This window comes from Euprymna scolopes, chromosome 15, assembly GCF_053919585.1.
Source record: "Euprymna scolopes isolate OS-2025 chromosome 15, ASM5391958v1, whole genome shotgun sequence".
NCBI lineage: Eukaryota > Metazoa > Mollusca > Cephalopoda > Sepiida > Sepiolidae > Euprymna > Euprymna scolopes.
The window spans coordinates 128,738,321-128,750,620 of NC_136496.1; the positions used below are offsets into that span (position 1 = coordinate 128,738,321).

Here is a 12,300-nt window from a genome sequence, read left to right on the forward strand (position 1 = left end):
TAATGCGGGTACTGGTCTCCCGCTTTATGGTTTTTTAAATCAGAGAATTGCTTCTCCTAGAAAGGTTGCCTTCACCACGGCTTACGGGAGCCCTCTCCACCCCAATACACATATATACACACACAAATATACACGGTGCTAGTTGGCCGTTGACCCAGAAAAAGAGTTCATTCGCGAATGAACTCTATAACTATATATACATATATATACATATATATATATATATATATACATATACATTTATATACACACATATACATATATACATGCATACATATATATATGTATATATACATATATATATACATACATATATACATATACATTTATGTACACACACATATATATATATATATATATACATATATATATTTACATACATATATACATATGCATATATATACATATACATTTATATATATACACACACACACACACACACACACACATATATATATATATATATATATATATATATATATATACATTGAGCTTAGGTACTTTTGACAATGTCAAAACATTGTTAATTCTTTGTCCGCATAGTAGCAGCCGTATAACGCATCGGTTAGAGGCTCCGACTCTCGTTTAGGCGTTCGTGTGTCGATTCTGGCTTGAGGTACTTGCTTGTCTAGCCGCACTGATGAGCTGTGGAACAGCGAAACAGTACTGTATGTGGATTAAAAGATACACGTATACATAATATATAACGCGGACAATACAACAATAGATGATAGTGTTGTCTGCATAAATGACAATAGAATATGATGTGGGAGATCGTTGATGAAGATCAAAAAGAAATATCCTTAAGGCGCGTTAATATGTTTAAAACTTTTGCCCCTCGGCAACTACTTTAAGCAGAAACTTGATTGGAAGTGAGCAGCCGGATATAGCAGATACCAGAAACCTAATTGCCGTTCTTTTTGTTCGTATACAGGTTAAGCATATACATTCAAAGCATTGAAAAGTAAGAGTTTTAACACTTCTTTGGTGGAGAGTGACCCTAGTGAGGTTGTTTGGTCGCCAACCAAACTCCTGGACATCTTAATTTCAACTGGAGGTTTTATGACTCTACTCGAAAACTTTTAGGGGTTTGCAAAACAGGCAGAACGCTTCTAGGTATCTGTGAAAAAAATGTCGACCCTTTCACATACCTACGTTGCCTAGACACAAAGCAAAGCTATCTTCACTTGAATATATACGACTTCAAGAAAATACTTTCGACAACCAACTAATATTATCATTGCAATTCATTCCTTCACTGTTTAACTTCTAGCAACCTACACTCGACGGTGTAGGTTGCTTAAATAAATGTATATAATTTGTTGTTTATCGAAAGACTTATTTTCCATTTCATTTGACAATATTTTTGGTAGAGATTATTGTAGTCGTGCAGTTTCTGTTAAGATTAGATGTTAAGATTAGCTGTTCAGATTAGCTGTTAAGATTAGCTGTTCAGATTAGCTCCCATAAAAGTTCTTCAAACTCAAAAATCATTTTGTGTTGTTTGCCCTGTCATTGTCACGTGGTATGTCTCATTCCATAACTTTTTAAAACTACCCAATTGACTGAAACAGCCTGAGTAGGTGAGTGCTTATCAGTCGGGTATGTCTTTGACAGTCAGTTCGACATAGTCTTCGTTGATGTCGAGTTGAAATATGGTCCTATCCATTCCTAGGAGTACCTTCCCAGGCTTTACCTTTTAAGAGGTTAGTTTATTGCAAATCACCTGAAGCGTCCGTACCGTGGAAGTGCCGACGGTCAAGCTCAGACATTTTTTGTAGACAAGAACGCGCTAATTCTAGCGCGCCGGCTTCTCAAAACCACACCTGACCTCGTTTCTAAGCTTCAATAGAAGAGGTAAGTAAAATACTTAGTTGGACAAGATCTTAACGTTTGTGGCATTTCTTGATGCAAGTGAATAATTCCGCTAGTTATAAAAAATCAAATGTTATGGCTTAACGACAATCTCCCGAATCCATTTTGCAGGACTGTGGGAGATAATTCCAAATAATTCGAACTTACGAAATTTTAGAAAGCCACTCTTAAAACGGGGACATGGCATGTCTCGAATTCTCATTAATTAATTGAAAATTATTTTCTCTATTAAATAAAACTCCTTGATCAATTCACGTGATTTTTGGTGTACGATATTTTCTTTGCATGACATTTTTTATTTATTGTTGTTTTTTTTTACCGGGAGTTATAGACGGGTATCCGTTTCTAGTATATTTGAAGTTCCTGAGATATAGCTGGATGAATTGTAAATATTTTTATTGGCGATCTTATTGAGTGTATCAAAACTACCGTTAATTGACATGTTGTTGTGGAAAATTCTAATTTTAAGGAATTATGTATGAACTTGTGATAAAGTTAAACTTGATTTTTTTTTAAATATTACCAAATATAATATTTTTTAATATTACCACATTGACAACATTAATTTTTTAATATTACCACATACAATAAAATTATTTTTAATATTAGCACATATAACATCATTTTTTTAATATTACCACATAAAATAAAATTATTTTTAGTATCAGCACATATAACATTATTTTTTAATATTACCACATACAATAATATTTTTTAACATTACCACATATAACATTATTTTTTTAATATTACCACATAAAATAACAACATTTTTTAATATTACCACATATAATAACAATTTTTTAAATATTACCACATGTAATAACAATATTCTTAATATTGCCATATATAATAATATTTTTTTTAATATTACCACATATAATAACAATATTCTTAATATTGCCACATATAATAATATTTTTTTAATATTACCACATATAATAACAATATTCTTAATATTGCCATATATAATAATATTTTTTTAATATTACCACATAAAATAACAACATTTTTTAATATTACCACATATAATAACAATTTTTTTTAAATATTACCACATGTAATAACAATATTCTTAATATTGCCATATATAATAATATTTTTTTAATATTACCACATATAATAACGTATCATTACGAATGTCGTCGGAAAATGTCGTTCTAAACAACATTATAATCTTTTGTTTGTGATGTCCGTATTGTTTTCTTAAATACGTTTTCTTGTTAAACTTTTTTCACATTGAACAAAAAATATCTACCGACAGCTGAAACATAACAAACAATGCAATTGTAACGTTGTTTGTTGCATAAGTTGCAAAGTTATTCAATTCAATACAATTCAATTCAGCTTCAATTACCATGAAAGGAAAGGTGGTATAAATTTACACTGAAGAGAACACAGTAGACCATCACCTGTCTAATTTCACATTAAATCGCTGTGTTGTTGACGCATTTATTACTTCTTTTGGAAGTTTATTCCAAGGTCAAGGAATCCCGATTCAGAAAGCATCTCTCCTCCGTTTTAATCAGAATTGAAGATGATTGAGTTTTTGTAGTTTCGAAATATATGCAGGAGTAAATAATAAATCCTGAGGTAAATTATAATAATCATTGAAGACAATGAAGTTGCAATGTAGAGCTGATTCCAGTCTGGGCATTAATCTCAGTAGCAGAGAGTCCGGACTAATTCTGTTAAAATGCGCACCAAAGATCCACTGTCATAGCCTACTCATTCAAGTGCTACTGAGAACCTATCATCATATTCGATTTAATGTCTGTTTACACACTGGAATGTGTTATTTGGCTTTTAAAAACTGACTTTGAAACTAACTTATCTCTGGCCAGGTTTTTATTTATCTGTATTTCTCTAAACCCATCCGCATCGACCTCTTTCTAGTGCAAGAGTGAATAATAAATCCTGAGGTATATCATAATGATCATTAATGAGATTGTAGGCCAAAATGAAATCACCGTATAATCGTCTGCGCTCAAGAAAGAAAAGGTTAAGTTTTTTGTATCAGATTTTATAGGGCAGATCTCATAGGCATTGCAACATTCGATCAGTTGTTGAACTTTCTCTAGGTGTTGAATATAACGTGTTAGATATGGATCAGATGTGTGAACAGCATATTTTAACGGTGATCTGATGAGACATAAATTACAATATTTCAGGAGTTTGTAGAAGGAGTGTCGAATGAAATATTGAGTGCTCCTTGCTTTATTTGCATTTTAAATGCAATGTTTAGATGTCTTGAAGGATGAGTTGAGCAGAAGGGCAAGATCTTTTTGTCTTGTTCGCCTCATTGAGCAGAGCAGTGTCATCAGCAAAAGTAAGAGTCGAATCGGAAGGAGAACCCACTGCAAAATAACAGCATTTATCGACATTATTATAGAATAAGTCGTTGAAAGCAAATGTGAACATTAAGTCAAGTGGAAGAAAAATATAAATACACGTGTGAAGGTTACGGATTTATTTATGGAACTGAAAAATACAATAAAATATTACTGTCGCCTAAATGAGGATGTGGTGTTTTTACTGATACTTGAATAGTAAAAGCAAAGCCTACACACATACACATACATATATATATAATAATCACACACACATGAATGTATTACAACATACACAGATGTTATTACTTTAACGTCTTTTAGCTTACACATAAATACACACATGAAATAAACATATACATCAATCTATTATTAATGACAAATACATTATCGTTGCTGATTATTCTTACTCTTGTTTGTTAAATTAATTGGACTTCTGCATAAAGTTCAAGATTGTCTGACATGCATAAATTTTTTTATTAATCACAACTATTTATTAATTTGTAGAATTGCAGGATTTAATGTTTGGGCTGAGAACACACAAATGAATGTTGCAAAAGTAACGCATTTTTCACTCCATTTATTTAAGCTTTCGCACCTGAGATGTCCTTTTTGCCCCACGTAGAGAAATAAACAACCAGAGGACAACAGATCCTGATACCGATTCTTTCTGCGTTTTTAGAAAAGGTTGCAGTCCTAATACTTGTTGATCCTAAAAAATATCTGCCAGGGGTAATCCTGCGAGGACTCAGTTTCAACCGGCATAACTTTGACACTATCACGATTTCACTCTACCACGACGACGAAGAGTTGGACTTTTATTACGCACTTGACAAATATCGTAGCCAATGAAGCCTTGCATATATGGCTGTTGATTTTGACCTTGAAAGTTTCGGTCATTTTAGAAATTTTGGTGGAATTTCAACTTCCGGTATTTTCAAATTTGATGCAAAATTTCTACCTGGCCAATCAGCTAGAGGTCAAACAGAGGGTCAGGTGGAGTTTGAAAAGTCAGCACACTATGATGAGCGCACTCTGGCCTATAGAGATGCCTGGGGAGTCCCGTCGGCATTCTCAGGTACGGGCGCCTCAGACGATTAGAAACGAATTAATCCTTTCTCAACCTAAACAGAACCATACCTAAACCAGAGAGTAACAAAGTCACTGTCGAACTGATTGTCGAAGACGTATCCTCGTTACGAACACACCTACTCCAGCTGTGCCAGTTAGTAAGTATGCTAAAGAATTAATAGTGGGGGAAAAACTTGTAAAAATGTTTTCAACAGGATGACAATTACATCAGTGGTTTCTATATAACACTGTTGCAGCGGATTGAAAGGGAAAAAATGCCACTCGACTGTACAAATAACAAGGGGAAAGGGTTAACGACAATAGCAAAGAAAAATGACAGGCACTGATGATCACTTAAAGACGATAGATATCATGTTTTTTTTATTTACCAAGAAACAAAATGGTAAATTGTTGGCAATGGAGATCGTGTATTCAGGATCAGTCAGAGTGTAATAGGATCAGACACTGGAAACCAGTAGCTGAACGTTAGTAGATACTGGAACAGGTGGCTGGACATAAGTGAGCTCGAAACAAGTAGCTGGTCGTAGTGGATACTCGAACTGGTAGCTGAACGTCAGTGGGCACTGGAACAGATAGTTGGACGTCAGTGGGCACTAGAACAGATAGTTAGACGTCAGTAGGTATTGAAAACGGGTAGCCGGGTGCCAGTGAGCACTTGAAAACGGAGGCTGGCAACTGCAGGACGTTAGAAGATGCATAAGCTGCAGGAGGCTGGAATCTGCAGGAGAGATGGGAGCTGCAGGAGGCTGGATGCTACAGGAATGAGCTGGAGCTGCTGGAGTGAGCCAGAGTTCGCTGGTTCTAAAGGGGAGTCTTAGAATGCAGGTAGTAGTAGAGAATGGCGTCCTCATACCATTAGTTTGCGGTAGTTAGTCCTGAAAAGGACTGTCTGAATCTCAATAATGATTTGTAATAGCCCTCAAACAGTGTTACTGCTGCTGATGCATCCCGATTATGTTACCTAGCATCTTCTCTCCTCTTCTGATGAGAAGTATTAGGCTTCGAAATACCATGGCATAAAGAGTTCCCATTTACCCTACATTCCTAGTTGATGTATACCCTTATTAAATTAATGAATAAATTTATATATATTACTAAATAGTTTTATATCGTCTTTATTGATTTCTATATAAGCTCCAATACAATTTGTTGAGCTTTACATTATCCTGACAAGTAAGTTTCCTCTTAAAGAATTGATCTTATTCTCTTTAGCTGCCCCCCCACGCATATATATATATATATATATATATATATATATATATATATATATATATATATATATATATATATATATATATATATATATATATATATATATATATATAGGATATCTGGCGCCGGAATTTGGTCAATAAAACCTTTTAGTTATATAAAAAGAAATGTTGCGAAAACTCACGAATTATGTTACGAAACAAATATTTTGTTTTAAATAAATTTTATAGAACACACTAAAAGACTTTACTTCTTTTCGTTTGACCTCTACTCCATTTCCATTTTTGCATCGACCACTGGTCATCATGGATCTATGTCAGAATGTCAGGAATGTCGTAGGAGTCAATCCTTGAACCTCTATTATTCCTGACATTCATAAAAGACCTTCCCGATAACATTGGGTCTGAGATGGGTATATTTGCCGACGATACAACGTTCTATAAAAGACATGACGGAAAAGGGGCTTTTAAACAGATCTAAGGAAATGGCAGAATCCTTAGAAAACGATCTCCAGTGCGTAGTGGAATGGGACCGTAAATGGCTGATAATATTTAATGCTACTAAGACTAAGCTTATTTCCTTTAACAATTGCAAAAAAAAAAACAAAAAACTTTTCAATCACCGATAGCAATGATTAATAACATCCTACTTGAGAATCCATCTTTCAAAATCCTCGGCCTAACATTCACAAGGAACATGAATTGGAACAAATGCATTGAGTACATTGCAAAGGTTGCTGCAAATATTATGGGCTCCCTCTACCGTGTTAGAAAATTACTAACACTAAAGAGCACCCTATATCTTTACAAAGTTACAACTCACCCATGCATGAAATATTGTTGCCACATCTGGATTGGTGCATCTACCATTAATCTCTGCCTCTTAAACAGGATCTACAAAAGTCTCCAATCTAATAGGTCCCGCACAATCAACCCAGCCTCAACCCCTGTCGCATCACTGCAATATTGCATCCCTGTGCTTCTCTTACAAGTATTTTAATCGAATGTGCTCTGATGAACTTATAGCACTTGTGCCTCCCCTCGATATACATATTCCCAATAAACCTGTTTAGCAACAAAATTCCACCCCTTCACTGTAGAGATCCCTAAATGCCGTAAAGCCTTTTAGCCTAAGAGTTTCTTTTCTCGGACTGCTAGACTTTGGAATTCCCCCTCCCTATTACCTGTTTCCCTGACTGATATGCAGAAGTTTAAATGTAATGTAAACCAACATCTCGCTCATCTCCTCTAAACATGGTCTCTTATGTCCAAGTGGCAATATGCCTTGTTTGGGATGAACATGACTATAATTTTTTTTTTACTAACTTAAAAAAATTTTTTTCTATTACATATGTAATACTAAGTTGCGAATCTTTCTGTCGAACTCCAGAATGTGCACAAAATTTTGAACGAAACTTTTTACACGGGTAGCATGCTCTCGTTCCGTCAGCCATAACCAAGTAGAAGTCCTAAGTAATTGTCGCAATTGTACTCTTAGCATCACCCGTACAGAGGATTGAACTTTGAAGCTTCAGAAGAGTGTCACTTGTAGTTGAATTTACTTAGTACTCTATCCGTTATGCCATGGGTCCTTGCGTAACAGCAAGCTACATCTGAAGAAGATCGGAGGTTACATCGGGCGAAACTATGTGAGAATAACACTTAAGATGAGAACAGCGGTTCGAATAATCCAAAGGTAAATTTTTACTTTCTTTCCACCTTAACATTTATCTTTAAAGTGACGACTTTTATATGTTAAACGAATATCACATTTACATTTAGCATAGATAAGCAGTTTTCTGGATATTAAGACACTTTTTCCAATGTATTACTTAATACATTTTAGTAGTGTTCGCCATTCGTAACATGGAGAGGAGGGAATGTTTCGTAACGCGCATTAGTACTTTTCAGTTGGGAAAAAACATGGCCACCAGTAAAAACATAATAGATTACATTGGATAAAAAAAATGTCTTAATACCCAGAAAATTATTTGCCCGCCCCAAATTTAAATGTGATATTCGTTTTCAGCATACTCGAAAACCTAACGAAAGCGTTATTTTAAACGTGAGTGTGGAGTTGGAAAGAAAGTAGGAAAAAAAAATATTAAATACGAAGTTCGTATTTTACAAGGTCGGTTTTTTATGCGGGGAACTCTGGATTGAGACAAAATAAAAATTGCCTCAGTCTAGAAAGATTTCTTCTTCACTGGTCCGGAGCACGGCGGAGCAGTTCATTTTTTTTTTACGGTGGTGGGGGTGGGGGGGATACTGTTTATTTACATGGCCTCTCCTACTCTAACAAATATCTAGCTTTGCGATCCCGGAAAAGGGCACTTTAAGATTTTACGGTGATCGGACCCGTCGGCGACTTTCAATAAAACGAATCCACCCTCATCTCGAAGGCGGGAGATATTGCCTACAAAAATGATCAACAGACCGGCACCATGCCCCACTCTGATGCCCGAAGATCTGCGTGGGTGCATACAATAAATGCTGAACATTGTGTATAAGGGATTTTTTATATATTGTTATTATAAAGGGAAAGAGCGATTGAGACGGTGTGGGGGGGTGGAGATGGGCGAGCTGAAGTGAGTGTCGAAACTGACAACAACATAACACTACTACTACTACCGGTAACTTAGTACTCTAACTACTACTACTACTACTACTACTACTACTCGAGCACCTGCAGTAGTAACAGTGCGCGCATTAATTGATAATAACATGTACTAGTCGTACTGAAACTACTAATACTAATCCAACAGTGTAGATAAAAGCATGTCGGCTTTATTTATTTTTTAAGGAAAACTTTCTTTTTATTTTGGACAGAAAAAAAAGCCGAATAACGATTTAAAAAAAAGACGTAAAGGCAGATTCGAGTGACCACAATTATTCGTTCGATCTGCATTTTTTTTTAAATTATCATTTATTAATATCGGATTGATTATTGATTTTTTTTTTTGGCGTGACTTTCTCATTCGGATTACATTTGTTTATATTATTTTTTTTTTATTATGGGTTCCGTTTTTATTTGATGACAAATAAAAACAGGATACTACCAAACATTCATGTAAGTAAACGAAAAAAATAATTTTTATTTTATTTTTTTTTTTCAGATTGAGACTTTTTTTTAAGCTGTGTATTAATAACTTGTATTATTGTTTAGCTAGACTACTGCAACGTTTCAGTTGATGTAACCTCCGCCCGTCTTTTTTTTTTTTTTTTTTTTTTCGAAATTGCGAACCTTCCAGTCGAACTCTGGAAGGTGGAAAGAAGTTCGGAAGTTTTATCGGCTGAAACGTTGCGATGCGACTCTAATAGCCAAAATGTCCGAATATGAATATTGCATTTTAAAGTTTTTATTTTAGCAACTTTATCGAAACTAAATTGTCGGCGAATGTTCAGAATATTTAACAAAATCCCTTCATGTTAAGAAATAAGGATTCCTAAACAATAACGTTTTTATTCAGGAACCCATCTTATGCGATGAGCCATTGTTAACTATTCTGTACGTTTACCCAAGTGTTTTCTAAAACTTAAACGCGAGAAAAAAAAGTGTAATTTATGAAATTTTACAACTGTTTGTATCTTCAAGAAAGTTTTGCTTTGAAATTGCGACACCATCTGCGACGAAATTAAATACAATACTTTTTTCTTTATTTTTAAAGAAAATGGAATCTTCTTTAACGATAAAAAAGATGGAATATCCGTACAAAAATAACGATTGAGAAATGTTTTGTTTATATGAAAGAGTTGAAAGACTTTCTTTTTCTTCGTGCAAAAAAAAAAAACCCATAGAAAACCTATATCCTTCTTTTGTAATTCGTCAAGTTACAAGAAATCATTTTTTTCTTTTACGCAGAAAAGTCTTTTAGTTGAATAAATTTTTATTTTTTACATTTATTTTAATTTACTTTTTTGTAAGATTTAGTTTATTAAAAAAATATTTATTTTAATTGGATTACCATAATTCCGAAAATTTTCTTCGCTGGCGGTTTTAGAAAAGTTGTGACGAAGAAACCAACATTCCAAAACCTATAAAAAAAATAAACAATTTAATAATTTCCCGAAATGAACGTAAAAACATTTTATTCCATTAAAAAAAAAAAAACTATTAATTTAAAAAAGCTAAAAAATTTTACATCATTTTTAGTTCAAAAAGTGACAATTTTATTCAGATTGCTGGAACATGACAATTTCTGTGCATCGTTTCTCGTATCTACGTGACTTGTACATTATTTTTTTATTTATTGTTAATTGATTAAAATGAAAGTGCTTCTACAGAATTTAAGCCAAACCGACATTTCTCGAACTAAAATTAAAACTTATGCTTAGGGTTAAAAAAAAAAAAAAAAAAATACAAATCAAATTCTGTAGAAGTAGTGAAATAAAACCAGCAATATCTGAAAATACCAAAACGAACTTGAAAAGAAAATTTACGAGAATATTATCTAATGACTAAATTAAATCCACCATAAGGCATTTTTAAATCTTGTTAATAGTTTAAAATAAAGGATGAATCTTTTTCGTTCTTTATTTTTCTTCTATAAACTAGCGTCAATACTTGTTAGAACATGTGGAAATTTAGACGAGTCCAAGATTTCTTCATGAGAGCTCAGGAGATTTTCAGGGTCTACAAACTGAAAATAATAATAATAATAATAATAATAATAATGGGTGGGCTGGGCCACAGGTGTTCCATAGAATTTTGGGGATCGACCATTCATTCGAAATATGAAGGAAATTTTGAAAGTTAAATTGTTGAATAGAAAGTGTTTTGATACTTCTGCAGTTTAGTTTACGGGCCGTGCTGAAATATCGTTATTTAGAAACTCCTTAACATGATGTGGGGAGATTTTAAACTTTTCTGTACTTTTTTTTTTTATACCTAATTTATTTAAATAAAAGCTACTGTAAAACTTAGATTTTACTTCAATCTTATCAAAAACACGGTCGATAAACTGCAAAAGCAAACACCAGTTTTTTTTTTTTTTTTTTTTTTTTTGTTTTTTTTGTTTTTTTTTTTAAATCTGGCTTTAAGATTCTTCATATATTAAAAAATTGAACGTTTTTAAAAATTTACAACTAGGTTAAAAATTAAAATAACATTAGTTGAAGAAAATTATAGTTTCATAACAATTTACTCTAATTAGTTATTTAATGGCTAAATGATATCGTAGTTTAATTTCCAAGTCGTATTAAAAAAATAATTGGTTAAAATAAAAGGAAAACAGATTGGATCGAAGTATAGTATCTGTTCTGGCGTTTGTTTTACTGTACACATAGATTCGAAAAAGTTGTCAAAAAAACAAATATATAACAAATAAATGTTATCAAATACAAGATAAGTTACTTTTTTACCTAACTGCAGATGTTTTTAGTGTTTTTATTTAATGTAACATGCTTATTCATCTCGAAAAACGGTGTTTACCGATGCATTGGAAAATTTAAAATGGCGCCCGACTCTTTGACACGGTAAGTTTGGGAAAAGGAGTTAAAAATTAAAAATAAATATGCAAAATACTGTTAAAAACCCACCGAATATATGTCAGCCTATGTTACGGCAACATATATTGAGCGAGTTTCTAACAGCAGTTTGTTTAGTTTTTTATTTATAACTCCTTTTCCCAAACTTCCCGTGTCAAAAAGAGAGTCGGTGTCGGTCGCTATTTAAAATTTTCCAATATGTCGGTAAACACTGTATGTTTTTCGAGCTGAAAGACATGTTACGTTAAATAAAAACACTAGAAAATTATCTAGTTAGGTAGAAAAGTAACTCATCTTGTCTTTAA

At 33.2% G+C, this 12,300-nt stretch overlaps 1 protein-coding gene across 3 annotated transcripts in view; it reads left to right on the forward strand.

The window, feature by feature from the left end:
* The first annotated feature begins 9,148 nt into the window (after positions 1-9,148).
* Positions 9,149-12,300, forward strand: part of LOC145294135 (nesprin-1-like) — a 1,091,614-nt gene continuing 1,088,462 nt past the window's right edge. For all 3 annotated transcript variants that reach the window (XM_080141241.1, XM_080141242.1, XM_080141243.1), the window contains exon 1: positions 9,149-9,578. The gene's annotated coding sequence lies outside the window, so the exon portion shown is untranslated. The remainder of the gene's footprint in view (positions 9,579-12,300) is intronic.